Source organism: Dendrobates tinctorius, unplaced genomic scaffold (assembly GCF_039654945.1).
Source record: "Dendrobates tinctorius isolate UK_male_01 unplaced genomic scaffold, ASM3965494v1 ptg000024l, whole genome shotgun sequence".
In the NCBI taxonomy this organism is placed as follows: Eukaryota; Metazoa; Chordata; class Amphibia; order Anura; family Dendrobatidae; genus Dendrobates; species Dendrobates tinctorius.
Window position 1 is genome coordinate 4,384,992 of NW_027361692.1, and position 17,439 is coordinate 4,402,430.

Here is a 17,439-nt window from a genome sequence, read left to right on the forward strand (position 1 = left end):
ATTTTCTACCTAGTTTTACCAATAAACAAACGGGGAGGATGTCGTCAAGGAGAAATGACTAGATGTAATATGGAACTTGTCTTGCAGCTATCCAAACTACCAATCACTACTATAATTTGTACATACCTGCTCCCAGTGGGATCAGTTCAGCAAGAGACCTTTAATCTCGATAATACACCAGAGAACCCCCTCCGTGATTTCTGTCTACACAACCATCTGAGACCATGGAGGATGCTGCCAACATGACAGGATAAGTTTGGCAATTGCACAGTTGCAAGACCAATACAATGGGTGATTCAGACATCTTATAAATTTTTCTTGCAAGATAAAACCCCCTTTAACTGTGCAAAGGTTCTAAAGCCCACCATACACATTAAGGCTAAGTTCACAGGTAGCGGAATTCCCACGGAAGTTACCGTGAGAATTTCGGAATTCCATTCCGCGGGAAAATCGCATTTTAAATTCCCGCGATTTTCCCGCGGAAAAACTAGCGATTTGCAAGCGTAATTAGCCTGCAGAATACTAGCGTTTTCCAAGCTATCTGTAGCATCGCTTGGAGAACTGATTGACAGGTTGGTCACACTCGTCAAACATAGTGTTTGACAAGTGTGACCAACTTTTTACTATTGAGGCCGCCTATGCAGCATCAGTAGTAAAAGATAGGATGTAAAAATTGTTATTCTCACCTTCCGGCGTCCCGCGCAGCCTTCCCGCCTCTCTCCACGCTCCCGGCATCTTCCGGTGCCAGTAATCCTTTGCGCAAATGACAGCAAGACGTCTCGCTCCCGCGACGTCATTCGCGCAAAGGATTACTGGGACCGGAAGATGCCGGGAGCGTGGAGAGAGGCGGGAAGAAGATCGCTGGCTGTCGGAAGGCGAGAATAACAATATTTTTTATTTTAATTCTATTTTTTTACAGGGATATGGTACCCACACAGCCCGGAGGACAGTCTCCTCTCCTCCGGACCGTGGGTACCATCCGCAAATGTTCTGCTTACTTTTCGCATGGTGGGCACAGCCACATGCGCAAAGTAAGCAGAACAATGCATTCCTATGTGGGCAGAATCGCCGCGATTCCGCAAAATTAATGAGCATGCTGCGTATTTTACCGCAATGTGATTCTGCCACGAGAAAATACGCAGCACTAGCACAGCATTGCAGAATCCCATAGGATTGCATTTTCGCTGCAAAATCGCGCGTTTAAAATCGCCGCGAAAACGCAAAAAAAATGCTATGTGTGAACTCAGCCTAAATCTCAGTTGGCCCTACCATGTACAGAAGTGCCTGTTCGGCCAACCTCTCGGGTGTTCTCTATGAGAAAAGCTGCACATGGGAGGTCTATCTTCAAAAGAACAAAGCATTTGGCAGTCTAAAATCAGATATGACCGATCAACATCTCCCCCTGCAATCATTTGTCCAGTGCCTGCATACACATTAGACTGTGGCCAAACCCATTGATATTGTCTAATGCGTATGAGGAACTAAAGAGGTCTTGAAGGTTGCACCTGTCTGTCACTACATTAAATCTTCTGACAAGGGAGGTGCAATAGTCATGATGAACACATCAGACTATACGAAGGAAGCAAACAGACAACTTATGGACACAAGTTACTACAAAAAATTGGAGTTGAATCCTACACAGGACTATTACATGGAACTAAACAAGCTGGTATCTTGTCAGCCTGACAAATCCATAAAAGCTGATGACCCGATACCAGAGAGTCCAAGAATAGGGTCATTCTACATGCTTCCCAAAATCCATAAATTTGGAAATCCAGGAGGACTAATTATTTCATGTGTGGGCACCTTTACTGAGCAGGTATCTGGATGGGTAGAGGGTGTTCTTAAACCACTGGTATAGGATACACCCAGCTACATTCAGGACACAATTGACCTATTGAATAAATTAGCAGCAATAGGTCCTCTACCAGAAGGAACCATCCTGGCCACCATGGATATGGAATCTTTGTACTCTAATATCCCACACCAGGATGGATTAAATGCCTGCAAATTCTTCATGGGAAAACACAGGGACTGATGCTGATTCTGTAGTGAAACTTACAAAATTCATCCTCACCCCCAATTACTTTGAATTTGACAGCAAGATATATCTACAGGAGACTGGCACAGCCATGGGAAGTAAAATGGCTCCACAATATGCAAATCTTTTCATGGCCAAGCTTGAAAGTGACATTTTGTACTTATGTTCCATCGGGTCTCTGGCCTACTACCACTACATTGATGATATTTTAATCATCTGGACAAAGTCTGAACCACAGCTAAAGACGTTCCATGAACAGTTTAATCAATTTCATCGTAGAAGATGGGAGGGCAGAGCAGAGTCCTGCAGTGCGCAGGCGCCGGGAGAGGTCCGGCGCCTGCGCACTGCAGTATTCTGCTCTGCCCTCAACAGGGCAGAGCAGTGAGCCTGCACCAGAGCCACGACAGGCAGCAAAGAAGAAGACGTCACCGTTAGAAGATGGGAGATGCCGGAAGGCAATACCAATCGGACAAAGGCCGAACTGCCCCCCCCCCCGGTGAGTATAATATAGCTCATTTTTCTTCTCTTTCAGGTTACATCGGGGGCTTATCTACAGCATTACAGAATGCTGTAGATAAGCCCGTGATGGCGGTTCCGGCAGCACATAGTTGAGAAAAGGGGTGACAGATTCCCTTTAAATGTAGAAATCTGTTTTGCTATTTGTAAGAATGACAGCTTTGAAATTATTTGCAAATGAAAAGCAAGTGCATCAGGGTGGGCCATTGCACTTGTAGCTCTCCTGCTCTTCCTCCCTCCCTAGTCCCTGATCAGCTTCTGCCTCCTATATCAGACTGACAGCGTAGTGGAGGCAAGACACTGAAACAAGAATGACTTGTCAGACACAGGATGCAGGAGCAAGTGAGTATGGAGGGACGGCAGCAGAGTTGCAAGTGCAATGTCCCACCCCAAGGCACTTGCACTTTATTTGCAAAATATTTCAAAGCTGGATTTCTCAGAAATGGCAAAATAGATTTCTACATTCAAAGTCTGGAATTAGTCAGCTTGAAAGCACCTGTACATTCATGTCATTAATTTGGGGTTAAAAATCCTCATGATAGGTTTCTATTAATATATTATGTACGGTAATTAAAGGGTTGATCCAGAATTTTTAAAAATAGTTTTATGTTCATTTTTAACCAAAATACATATACTGTTCCTCTGCCACTCCTATGCTGCCATATCTCAAGTCACCAACACCTCAGAGATCACCAATGCATCAGTGATTGCCTGCAGTGGTCACATTTCTGTGTCTTGCATCAACTCTAGATTGTTCTGAAAAGGGATCAGATGAATTACAACAAATAGCAATGTCATTCCTTACGATGGAAATTAAGTTACTCACAAACAAAACACCAGACGGGAGAGGGAGCACCCCTACCTCTCCTTGCCCCCTGAATATTGCCAATCTATATCATTCACAGCATTTAGGGTGTTTAAAAGCCAGAGGCGGTGCGGGCACTACTCCTGGCAATGACACACGAGGCCCAGGTATCACGTAGGTTGAGTTCCCAGCGGCGATCGCGCGGGCAACACTATTGTGCCCGCACGATTGCCAAGGTGTGCCTATACATTAAAGGTTGTGAACTCCTACATGAACATATAGCTATAACAAAGCTAGTGAAGGGTTAATGAATCAGACGTCTCTAAAACCACCATGCCCCCTCATCAAGAACACTGGGCTAAATGAATCTTGGCCATTGTCTTTTTCTGTTAACCATGACTACCTCCAAGGAAACAAGTACATGCAATGTTGTTTTACATCAAAATGGACTTATAGGCAAGGACACTGATGTTTTTAATGATCCAATAATTAGTTGATTTAGGGGCAATATTACAAGCAGCAGAGAGCGAGGTGCGATTGCTGTGAAGACTTCATGGAGCCAAAGAGTCCAGCAGGTGACAGGACAGTCTCCTAAAAGGGACTCCGGCTATGGGAGCCGCTTATCATGAGTGCAGAGCTTGTTGTGCAATGGCAGCACGCAGCTGTCAATGCATCTACACCTACAGTGAAGCAAAGGCTTTTGGAGGTTGGCCTAGTGTCAAAAATGGCAGCAAAGAAGCGCTTTCTCCCCAAGAAAAACATCAAGGAGAGACATTCCACAGGGATAGGACTGCAGAGGACTAGGGTAAAGATACTTTCTCTTATAAAGATCACTACAGACTGTTTGAACATCTGGAATGATGATTGCCTGGAGAAGAAAAGGTGAGCACAACCAAAATTCATGTGTCCTGCCAACAATAAAGCATCCAGAGACTACTCAAGTGTGTGGTTGCTTTTCATAAAAGTAGATGGGTTCAAACACAATTTTGCATAAGAACACTGGCATACATAAAGAATGGTAACTAAACATCCTCCAATAGTAACTTCTTACAATGATCCAAGAGCAATTTGGTGATGAAATAACGCACTTTCCAGCATCATTAAGATTGATGTCACAAGGCAAAAGTGAGTCCTTGGACAGAAAATTCACCACATCTCAATCTCATTAAGAAGCGGTGTCAATACTCAAAAAAACAGAAGGCCAAAAAAAAAAAAATTGTAATAGCACCAAGCACTGATTAGACAAGAATGGGTTGTAATCCATCAGGAGTTGGCCAGAAGCGGATATCCAGCTGCCAAGGAGACAAGGAGAGTGGCAAAGGTCTTGAAAAATAAGAGTCAACTATGCAAATATTGAGTTTTTGCACAAACCTGACATAATAGTCAATAAAAGCTTAACGGGAGCCGGTCACCTGTTTTGGCCGCTATAACATGCAACCGCTGCCTTTAGGACTTAGCTACAGCATTCTATAAAGCTGTAGATAAGCCCCTGGTCCAACCTGCAAGATAAGAAAAATAAGGTTTATTATACTCACCGGGGGGGGGGGGGGGGGCAGTCCGATGCGGTCCAGTCCGATGCATGTCGCAGGTCCGGGTCTGGTGCCTCCTATCTTCTTATGACTGCCGCCCTACTGCTTGCTTCATGGCTACCCGGCATCGCACTTCTGAGCAGGCTCACCTATCTGCCCTGTTGATGACCGAGCAAAGTACTGCAGTGCTCGGGCGCTGGGCCTCTCTGACCTTTCCCGGCACCTGTGCACTGCAGTACTTTGCGCTGCCCTCAACAGGGCAGAGAAGTACGCCTGCGCAGGAGTGCGAAGCCGGAGAGCCATGAAGCAAGCAGGAGGAGAAGATGGGAGGCGCCAGACCTGGACCTGCGATACCCATTGGACTGGACCGCATTGGACCGCCCACCCTGGCGAGTACAATAAAACTTATTTTCCTCATCTTACAGGTCAGATCGGGGGCTTATCTACAGCATTATAGAATGCTGTAGATAAGCCCTGAAAGGCAGTGACCGCATCTTATAGCGGCCAAAACAGGTGACAGGTTCACTTTAAAAACTAATGAAATTCTGATAATTGTACTACAGTAACCATTGAAAGTAATGACTTAAAGGGAACCTGTCAGCAGGATTGTGCACAGTAACCTACACACAGTTTCAGGTCGGTGCCGTTATACTGATTACAATGATAAATGGGTGCTGAAATCTGTCTTGTGGTTGTTGTGTAATCTTTATTTTCCAGTTTTGAGTTAATGATATGCCCATGCTCCGGGGCGGCCTGTGGAGTGGTCTTCATGTGGTGCTCTGATTAGGTATTCATCAGAATGGCTTATGACAGGTCACTGATCCCTCAGTCATCTGCCCCCTATTTTACATAATGAATATTATATATATCTTGGAGAGGGAAAAAAAATCCTTCTGCAGGCAGGCGGCGGCACCTGCGTTGCTGCATGATCACATATGTAATGAATTATATACACATTTGTTTGATGTAATCCTGAAGTTCCTAAAAAAAAAATTCTCCAATAGCTGCTACTGCGCAGGCGCCGCCATCTTGGAGGATTACTTTTTTTGTTCTCTAGCAAGATGGCGCCGCTGGCACCTGTGCAGTAGCAGCTACCGGATCACCGACAGCTGATACTGAGCAGGCGAGGCTGGCGCCAATTTCAAACAGATTTTTAATTTTTCGGGGGAACTTCAGGATTACATCAAACAAATGTGTATATAATTCACTACATATGCGATCATGTGCCGACGCCTACCTGCAGAAGGGTTTGGGGTTTTTTTGCCAAGATATACATAGGGGGGCTGGTCTGTGAGGGAGCAGTGACCTGTCAGAAGCCATAATTATGAATAGCTAAAGCAGAGCACCACATGAAGAACACCGCACAGACCGCCCCAGGCATATCATTAACTCAAAACTGAAAATAAAGCTTAAACAACAACCACAAGACGGATTTCATCAACCAAGGTATCATTGTAATCAGTATAATGGCGCCGACCTGACACTGTCTGTAGGTTACTGAGCACAATCCTGCTGACAGGTTCCCGTTAATGATCTAACAAGCAACTTGTGTGAAAACCAAAATTTAGACAAGTCTCAAAACTTTTGGCCACAACAGTACACCTCAATTATTCACTACATGGCCAGAAACCAGACAACATTTATTGGGCTTTTACTGCACATGTCCATGCTTTGCCCTATGCTATTCACAAGTCATGAGCAATAAAAAGAAGCACCTGGTCCTGTCCGGAGAGCCATGGAGCGCACAATGGCTAGCGTGTGGATTTAGAAGGACTCTCGCTACTTGTCTCTGTGTCCCCACTAGCGGCACAATGCTCTGTTTATAGAACATGAAAATCCCTCTTTATTCACCAGATAAAGAATGCAATGGCTGCTAAGAAAACACTTCTCACAGACTGCCAAACCATCTACTTGGGAGCGCATTTTATAGCCAAATCTTACACAGTGCATACAAGAAAGAAAAAACATTAAAAAAATTAATACAAACAATAGAACGTAAATGTAAAATCCATTTTTCACTTTAAAGGAAATTTGATGACAGCATTAAATAAGGACATGTTCTCACTTACTGGACTTCTTGCTTTAGTTTAAACACTTATGTGCTGCAACTCTGCTAGTCCACTTAATGAGGAGCTCTGTCTAACCCATCCTTAATCACTGGTTAACAGTTTTCTGCCTACACTGTTCATAGGCAGAAAGCTGCCAATCAGTGGGGGTGGAGTCTAGCATAGCAGGAGCTAATGAGTATACATAGCAGGGTCCTATCATTGAGAGGACTAGCAGAGCTTCTGAACAGTGTTTTAGCAAAGCCACAGCCAGAAGCCCAGTAAGTGATCCCAGACCATAATCAGGGTCTCTGTCTCTACATCCATCCTCTCAAATAAAGCAGCTTAAATATTTAAAAATCTACCAGCCTCCTTTCTTGACATTTCTGATTAAACAAATGTGTGTAACTCTTCAATAAAAATTCTGGAGCATCATTTCATAAGAAAAAAAAAAGGAATACTCTAAATGGCTGCTAAAACGTCTGATTTGCCAAAACTGGCATTAAAATGTTGCCAAGAGCTAACAAATCAGCAAGCAATTCTGGGACATGTGAACAAGGCCTTGCCACTGCAGCCGTCTTGGGCTTTCTTGCGCAGATTATTTTGATGCTCGCTTACATTAAATTTTCTTCTTGTTGGGGATGAGGAAAATGTATACAGCGTGTCAGTACGATTATGGCAATACCTAATTTTTATTGCTATTTTTCTCCATTTTTTTAAGAGCATAAAAAAATATGTTTTTGTGTCACAGCCTTTTAAAGGGAAGCGGTCACCAGGAATAACGATGCTAACATGCAGATATGGGGTTAATCTGCAGGTTAATAGCGTTATTATGCTATCCAATGCCTGCACACAGCTGAATGCAATCGGGGGAAAATTATCTTTATTGTCACTGCCAGCATTTGGTATTCAGTCATAGGGGCGTGGGCAGTTCAGTCACCGCTCTGAGTATACACCGCAGCCCCTGTTACCATGCTCCAGGCGCTGACTGACAGCTGAGCCCCAATGTAGAGGCGAGATCACTCAGGGCCAGGGGCGGTTACAGTGGCCGCTGTGTAAGCTTAGAACGGTGACTGAACCAGCACCGCCCCGCCCCTATGACTGAATACCAAATGCTGGTGGGGAAAATAAAGGTCATTTTCTCCCCGCTACATGACAACTCTGTTGTTCAATCTAGTGCAAGGGCATGCTGAGCTATTTTGATTGACAGCTCAGCCATCCAATCTGAGGCTGGATGGTGCGGGGCTTCTTTCAGGTGTTCCCTGTTCCAAGTGATTACCTAGTTAGTTAACTAGGCTGCCAGTTTCAGATAGCTGCCAGTCGTAGTGTGGCGTGTTCTCTCTGCTCTGAATTCAGACATTTTTATCTCCTGTTGCCAGGCCCTCGATTTGCCTGTTGTATTACCCCTTGTGCCTTGATGCACTCGGACCTTGTAATTCTGACTCGTTACTGTAACCTGACTACACCTTTGTCCTTTCCCTGTTTATGACGTACCCTCCTGGCTCTTGACCTCGGACTCTTTGACTATCCTGACTCACTGCTTGTCCGTGAGAAGTGAGACTCAGCGTCACAGGTACATTTGACTATCACGTTTAGATCTGAATTTATAGGTGATGGCATAAACTAAAAACAACTATTCTAACTTTTTTTCTCTTAACAGCTTGTGCACAATGGAAAAATTATGACATCTTAAAAAGTCCTGATTGAGGTATAAAGATAGCAGATCTTTAGGCCACTGTAAGGCCACAAAAATGTCATAAAATCCCACTTGCACACCATAATCATGTCTAACATGTAGCCGATGTGGAAGGACCTTGGTAGTATATTACTCAGCTCCAGGACCTGTGCCATTGTTTGGCAGACATTTATGACAACTCATGTTGGTTGTTGTGTAGAGTCGGTAGGCCGGGCTGGGGGGTGGTCCCTCTGTATACCGCGCAGTGACGTATAGACATAAGATGGAGGCAAGTTTCGGGTGCAACAGGTCCAAGTTTATTCTCTCACCATCCACATGACGGCCTCACAGCACACCACAATTCTCTTCAAGGCTCTCCAGTTACAGAACACATCGACGTATCGTACTTTTCACCTGGGACGTATATCTACGCAACGTCTCTTCGCACTTAGTGACGCTCTGACAGCTCCGTCACTGTGGCTGCCTTAGGCCTGAACACCAACAGTAATTTTACTGGTCAAACGTCGTTCCCTATACGATATCCTTCGCCCGGAGCCTCGTCCATACTGCGGTACTTCGTGTCAGGACCACCCCCCTGACTTCCTATCTCCTCAGTCCCCGGGTTAGGTTCTCCTCACAGTGCACCAACTGTCACAGTCTCCTCGTCACTTGAGCTCCCCCTGGGGACTGGAACTTTCTGGAACCCTCCTGTCAAATTTATAGCTTTCCCGGTTCCCTGTGACTCCGCCGCCCATGACCAACGGTTTCTAAAGCCCTAAGCTGATGTCAAGTCCTGAACTTACACTCCTCTCTGCCATCTAGTGGTCAACCCAAGGTACTGCAAGTTACCTACACTTTCCTAGCTGTTTTCCTTTCTGAAATCTGACCAGTCAGTCCGTCCTTCAGGTCACCTTCCCTACACTCCCCCTTCCTTTGTCTATTGTCGTCCCCGACAATCATAATCCCCTACCAGATCATTGCCAGCGCCCACCTTCCTCTTTCTGGGGTGTCCGTGGTGTCGGGGACCTGATCTGGGACTACTGTCTGCTTCACATCTTCCATCTCTTCGTCTCTCTTTTGGTTACCAGTCATGGTCGGCGTCTCGGTCTCCCAGACCTTCTCAACTCATAGACCCCTTCGGTCACACAGACCTTCTCTTACCCGGACCTGTTGCATTTTCTCTTGCCTAGTATACTTCAAAACAACTTTATAACAGCACGAGTACCCATTTTTTATATTTTTTTTTGTTTTACTATTGCTTTAAAACCATCACACACAAAAACAGTAAAACAGAAAAGATTTTCTCCCCCCTTCCTTGGACATGGACACTCCCTCCCCTTTGATTCTATTGCATCCACTATATCAGGCAAAACCAAGAAAGACCCCCCTTTTAGAAGATCAGAAGAACACAAAAACATTAACAACATTCTCATTTAACTAGGGCGCAAACTGTCCCCATAATCTAAATAACATTGCAGCGAATGCCCGACAGTCCACGCCATCTTCTGGTGGTCGGTAGCAAGGAACCCCACAGCCGTGGAGCTCCCAGGATGCGGGGAGTGTCCTTAGAGTCCTTTCTATGGGGGCTCGTGATCTTCGGGTTCCGCGAGCACGGCTACCGCATTGTAGCCGCAGGGGCAGTATTCCTTATAATAGGACACCAAGTCCCCATCTTGCAAGGCTCGGCCGTGGCGAATAGAGGCCACATTGATATAAACTTTCTGGCCGGTAGCAAGATCCCGAATAAACAGGTATCCTTTTGGTATATTGGTGTACACGAGCCGTCCCAAGGATCGTGTAATCGCCATGCCAGCCTCCCCCTTTGCATGGTGCAGGTTCCATACTTCCTGCTCCCTGGCCTTCTTTTTCACAACTTCTGCGACCCAAACCGAGGGTCCAGTGTAAGCCCGGGAGTCCGGTGGGCGGGATTTAGCCGGGGGTGAAAACAGGGCAGAGGTGGCGGATGATGTCAGCGGCCCAGCAGCAGCCGGGGCCGGGTGGCGTATAAGGGCAGTCAGGTTTTCCAAAGGTTGGGCCACAGGGCCTGACAAATAGGCCGCAGCCAGTTCCAACGCCGGCATAGCCGCGGCCGCAGGGTGAACTGCATCCGGAGCTTCACCAGGAGCCGGCATAACCGGAGTAACGGCCTGTTTCGGGGAGGATGTCGCCACTTGCAGGGGGAATGCAACAGCGTCTTCTGGAGACAGGCTCCGCATCGGCGACACAAAGCGTGGCGTCACCGGGCGGGGTGGCTCCGGGCTGGGAGTGGAGACCCCACTCAGCTCCGCATAGACAGTGGGGTTTTCCTTGGCCAGACTTTCGGGATCACAGGAGGCTGCGCGCTGCGGCTGAGTGGTGGGGGCCGCCTGCGGAGTCGCTGGTAGAGCCGAGGGAACTCTCACCTTCCCCGGTGCAGCGGGCTCCGTCACATTTTTCCGCGGCTGCTCCTGCAGTCTCCGCTCTTCACTCCACCGTCCGGTGGGGCTGGCCTCCAGGCTCAGAGGTTCCGCAGAGAGGCTCTCGGCTGGTATCTTTGGCAGCCGCTCCCATGGGATCCGCCATGGCTCCGCTCCTCCACCCGAGATCAGACTGGCTGCTCGTGACTCCGAGGTATAGATCTTCTGGCGAAGCTCGACCTCCCGCCGCCATCGCCACTCCAGGCGGCCGATGCCTCGACAACCGCAGTGTTGCATCCTGTCCGGTGGGCAGCAATCGAATGGCTCCAAACAGCTGCAGACAAACTTTTCCTCGGTGCCACTCCCTCTGCTGGGTGGGGGACAGCAGGCCTTTCCACCCACCTGCCAGGGTCCTGTACGTGGGAACGTCGGCCTCCTGGTACATATCGCTGTCCCCAGGGGTACGTAGGAGGGGGTCCCAGTCCATCCAGAACGACTGCAAACACCCGGACCTCTCCTCTGCGCTGAAGCAGCACCGCCATCTTGCTCCGAACCTGGTACCGCCCCTGATCCTCTGCTGGCAACGCAAATACTCCACAGCGCTCCCAATTTGTAATCCACAGGTTGGTAATTTGTAATCCACAGGTGTTTATAATCCAAACAGTGCAGTCCAAGTCCGTTTCCATTCCTCAGAGGCAGGCCTGCCGCAGAAGATATTGTATTAGAGGCGTTGATCCTGCCGACTATGCCACGTGTAGAGTCGGTAGGCCGGGCTGGGGGGTGGTCCCTCTGTATACCGCGCAGTGACGTATAGACATAAGATGGAGGCAAGTTTCAGGTGCAACAGGTCCAAGTTTATTCTCTCGCCGTCCACACGATGGCCTCACAGCACACCACAATTCTCTTCAAGGCTCTCCGGTTACAGAACACATTGACGTATCGTACTTTTCACCTGGGACGTATATCTACGCAACGTCTCTTCGCACTTAGTGACGCTCTGACAGCTCCGTCACTGTGGCTACCTTAGACCTGAACACCAACAGTAATTTTACTGGTCAAACGTCGTTCCCTATACGATATCCTTCGCCCGGAGCCTCGTCTATACTGTGGTACTTCGTGTCAGGACCACCCCCCTGACTTCCTTTCTTCTCAGTCCCCGGGTTAGGTTCTCCTCACAGTGCACCAACTGTCACAGTCTCCTCGTCACTTGAGCTCCCCCTGGGGACAGGAACTTTCTGGAACCCTCCTGTCAAATTTATAGCTTTCCCGGTTCCCTGTGACTCCGCCCCCATGACCAACGGTTTCTAAAGCCCTAAGCTGATGTCAAGTCTTGAACTTACACTCCTCCCTGCCATCTAGTGGTCAACCCAAGGTACTGCACGTCACCTACACTTTCCTAGCTGTTTTCCTTTCTGAAATCTCACCAGTCAGTCCGTCCGGTCACCTTCCCTACAGTTGGAAAGGAGTTAATTTACACAAAGTAATCACAGGGTGCGGAGGTCCTTTTTTGGAGGGGTGAAGAGTGACAAGTGCAAACTAGCTCTTGAAATAACCTTCTTCTGGACAACAATAAGGCATCGTGTGGGCAGTATATAGTGTTTTTGTATACTAGACTCAGAAAGTATAAAATATACACAGGGGCTACAGCATTGTTACATATGTAACAGATAGGCCTGTCGTGCACAACGAGGCCAGACATGAGTATAAGCCTGACAAGGCTTCTGTGCAAAGAGACTGAACGTTAATGCAAATTGCATGCAAAATATTGTCAGTGGCAGCCAACTACTAGATGAGTGGGGAGTTAGGTCTCTGCCAGGAATTCTGTACATGTCAAAAATGTGGAATATTAAAGGGAACAATAATGTGGCTAAACACAGATATAAAAAAGGGTTGAATAAAAGGTTTCGTCAGTAGAGGATCAACGTGAGACAAAAATTTCAGCCCGGTGGGCCTTTCACATTAATAGTTACCGTATCGGCTGAGCTCATGACTCCACTTATTTAGAAGCTGTAAATCTGCACAGTTCTAAAAGACAAGTGCGTATCTAGAACGCAGCGTTTTGGACACAGTGAAAATACGGTGCGACCAAAACGCTATTATTCCTGATCGTGGGCACGCAGCCTTATAGGTGAATTTCCTTCATTTTTTCTGAATCTGCCAATTCTGGTATTAAGATCAATTATTAGAGCTGCTACGATCAGTGATTGGCTGCAGCTGTGATGTGCTGTCAACGTGATAGCACCGCCGCAGCCAAACCATTGAGACAGAAGCAGCGGCAGAGAGCCAGCACAGGGTCTAGCAAGTGTAAGAACTCGGATTTTTTTTATACAAGTTCTATTACTAGGGGACCACTTTTTTTTTTAAGTTCCTACACGATTTATTTTAGGTCAAAATCTTGGTAAAGGGTTACAAATTCCATCTAAGTGACAATTTCCATACATTAACCCAATACTTTCACATCAGTGGCCCATTTTCATGATCAATGTATGAGAATTTATTTCTGAAACTGGCAACATTTATGTCTAATTGTTATCAGCTATTCACACAAGTAGTTCCTGGCCACCGGGGAGGTCATTACTGGGAAAACTGATAGCAGAAATCCGCTCAAGGAACAAATAAGTAGCGGTCATAGTCATTTCATGAGCTTGTAGGGTCACCTTTACTGCGCTTTTCATGTATGTGAACAAGGCGCATAAGCTCCTGAGATTTATTAAATAGCGACTTATAATACTGGGTTATTACCAGTAAAATAAAGGATATTTTTATGACAGTCTATAACCCACGGCTGATACACACCACAGGCTGCTGATTGCTTTAAAGAGAAACTGCAGGAAATCTAAAACTTTAAAATAAACCCGCTCGAAAGAGGAGAAGTGGAGTTATATTTTACCATTCCAGCCAGCTGCACTGCGAGAACAATAAGGCCATTACCCTTTCTACTTTTTAAGAGGCTTCAAAAGACCCTGTACAACTTCCCTGTAATAGGAGATTATACAGAGCCAACAGCACCGGTCTAACCCGGCGGTAATGAGAAGGGCAATTTTATTTTGTGTCATTAGCAAAGTTTGTGACTTCCCTTCCGCGCAGGGCTGGGAAGTCAGAGTCGAAGCCCATTTTGGTGGAGTCATGGAAATTGAGGAGACAGAGTTGGAGGTTTGGCTTACTGACTCATCAGCCCTGATTCTACGACAAAGTAGTAAATTCAGGAAAGGTGACTTTCTCCAGAGACAACCAACTCTACGGGACAGTTAAAGTGGCGCTGTCACTAGGTCAAAAGTGGCCCTTTTTTGCTCTCATTTTGTTCTCGTTGCTTCCCAGAGTATTCTTTTTTTTTTTTCTTTATTTTTAAATTTGCAATTTTGTACCAGAGATATGGGTATTTTTATTTAAAGTCAATTTTTATGGTCTTTAACATAGGGGCATAACTCACAGGGTAATACTACATAGAAGCTTAAATAGATGCCCCCCCCCAGATGAGCCTATGAGCCACTCTCCCTTGGAAATCATTATAAATATTAGTACTAAATGAAATGTCTCATATGTCTGGAATCATTTGGTTGATTAAAAGGAAAAAAAAAAACAACTTACTCGGAGAAGCAGCAGGAATAGCATAGGAGCGCAATCTGGTCAATCATGAAAGGGTTCTCTAAGTACTATGGAAAAACAAAGTACGGCAGATACAAGCTGGAAAAGAACGAAAAGCCAGGAAATATTATAGCTGCTGGCGACATGACGTACCGTTCACTCCGAGCATTTCCTATATGTTGGAGTAGAGGCGGTGAATAGACGACATTACCCACGGTGAAATTGGAACAATTACAGTGCAAACAGAAGTACAACCCATACATCTCCTACATAATAGGCCTCCTCTCAAAGCCACATAATTATGGCCATAACTACACGGCTATGGGCTGGCCAGCACGCCAGTGTTTTACGGCATTTTACACTTACACTGTCATTACTAGAGATGAAGAACTTGGAAAAGCAACAGTAAAGCTCTTCATAGAGAATCCTGTGGTTTACAAATTCTGTCATTTCAAAGCGGGAAAAAAAAAAAAAAATAACAGTACCCAAAACAGAAAATGACTTACGGTAATTCTGATATTTTAAGGGTGTGACCAAAGTATCAAGGAGTGGTGAACTTGTGCCATGCCCAATGGTCCATTTAGATAGGCCAATTGTAGCTCGCAGAACAAATATAAGTTAATCGGCATAATCAATCACCCAACAAACAAGAATTTTGCACTTTTGTGGTCAGGAGATCATCGATATGTTAACACAGGCTGATTGTTGGCTTCTCTAATTGTACTTTAAAGCAGGGTTCCCCAACTCCAGTCCTCAAGGCCCACCAACAGGTCATGTATTCAGGATTTCCCTTGTATTGTACAGGTGAAGCCATTATCACCCGGGCAATACTACGGAAATCCTGAATACATGACCTGTTGGTGGGCCTTGAGGACTGGAGTTGGGGAACCCTGCTTTAAAGAACCACACCAGCGTGCTTTTGCTTTTCAGCACTGAAGTGGCGCTTTAAATCTAAGGGTATGTTTCCACTGTCCGGATTACATCAGGATATGCTGCGGATTGGACGCTGCGTACAGCTGCAGAGTCTAATCCGCAGCATCCAGATGTTACAGGATAGTGGAGGGGATTTTATGACATCCCATCTCCACTATACGTGCAGGGCCGCATCCGGCGGCACTGCGTATTTGGACACGCAGCGCGTCTTTCCAGACCGCAGCATGTTTATTTAAAAATAGCCCAGTATATGGATACGATGCGGTGATTCCGCATATGTTCAATTAAGGGTATGTGCACACGCTGCGGATTTTGCTGCGGTTCCGCAGCGGTTTTGGCCGCTGCGGACCCGCAGCGGTTTCTGCTGCGGTGTACAGTACAATGATTCCCTATGGGAATCAAAAACCGCAGTGCAGACGCTGCGGAATTTTCCGCGCGGATTATCTGCGGTTTTCAATCCGCAGAAAGAATTGACATGTCAATTCTTTCTGCGGATTCTCCTGCGGTTTGCCATCTCCTCCATTGAGGAGATGAAAAACCGCAGGGCAAAACCGCAGAGCAATCCGCAGGTAAAACCGCAGGTCTTTTAACCTGCGGTTTCACCTGCGGATTTTACAAAATCCGCGCGGATGAATCCGCACCTAATCCGCAGCGTGTGCACACAGCCTTACACATCCGGAACCACCGCGTGTACAACAGGAGGCGGCGCTTTGGGCGGAGCGGGCTTTCCACTCCGTCCAAAGCGCTGCCAGTACGCAGCGTGGACACATACCCCTGTCCCTGGTAACATACTCATCCGCCAGCGTCATCCCAACTTGTGAGCGCAGCTCCTGACTGGCTTGTCAGAAGCTACATCTCAAGAGCATGATGCAAGTCTATGAGAGCCAGAACGAGGAGCTAATAGATTTGTGTTGTAAAGTGACCTCCGCACAACTCCATGAAACACTAGAGCTGAGAACAGGTCACTTGTCACCAAAGACCGACAGGTTCGGCATCAAACACAGATGAAAACGCCGGAAGGTGAGTATTAGGGGGCAGGGGACTAACATTTAAATCACCACACTAGCGGTGTAATAAAAAAAAAAAAAAACGCTGGAGTGGTGCTTTAAGAGATCTTTGCTAGGGTTGTGAACTTGATGGAAGTTTTAAAAGGTTGTCCGACCCTAAAATCCAATTTTATTTTTTCCACTAATCTGTGCCGTATTGTAACATACAACAGCCCTATAATTTTAGTTTTTTTTGTTTCTACCTTTTGTTCCTCCTGAATTTCTCTTCATTCCCTGCATCCAGTTTGTTCACATCTGACTACCAGATCCAGCAGCTTTCTGGGCCTTTTTTGTAAGTGCACAGTCAGAGCTGGCCCCATCTGCTGCCTCAGAGTCCGGCACAGCCCTCTGCCCACCCAGTACCCACTCACTGGCTGCTGGTATCTGCTGCAGCACTAACCTCTTGTCATTCATCCCAGCATTGGAAGGAACAGGGCAGCGTCCGGTGTCCTCATTTGTAGTGCAAAAATCTACTTCACATCACATCTATAGTAGTGATAGAGCTTCGCATGTCCCCACATCACATCTATAGTAGTGATAGAGCGTCACATGTCCCCACACATCCACAATGGTGACAGAGCTGTCACATGTCTCCACATCACATCCACAGTGGTGACAGAGCTGTCACATGTCCCCAACATCACATCCACAATGGTGACAGAGCTGTCACATGTCTCCACATCACATCCACAGTGGTGACAGAGCTGTCACATGTCCCCCACATCACATCCACAGTGGTGACAGAGCTGTCACATGTCCCCCACATCACATCCACAGTGGTGACAGAGCTGTTACATGTCCCCCACAGTGGTGAGAGCTGTCACATGTCCCCTACATCACATACACAATGGTGACAGAGCTGTCACAA

The 17,439-nt window shown here is 46.5% G+C and overlaps 1 protein-coding gene across 9 annotated transcripts in view; it reads right to left on the reverse strand.

The window, feature by feature from the left end:
- Positions 1 to 17,439, reverse strand: part of MYO6 (myosin VI) — a 362,182-nt gene that overhangs the window by 322,274 nt on the left and 22,469 nt on the right. The window contains exon 1 of one of the 9 annotated variants that reach the window (XM_073569298.1): positions 14,596 to 14,672. The exons of the other annotated variants lie outside the window; for them this stretch is intronic. The gene's annotated coding sequence lies outside the window, so the exon portion shown is untranslated. Of the gene's footprint in view, positions 1 to 14,595; positions 14,673 to 17,439 lie in introns of those variants that run through there. 9 annotated transcript variants of the gene reach the window in all.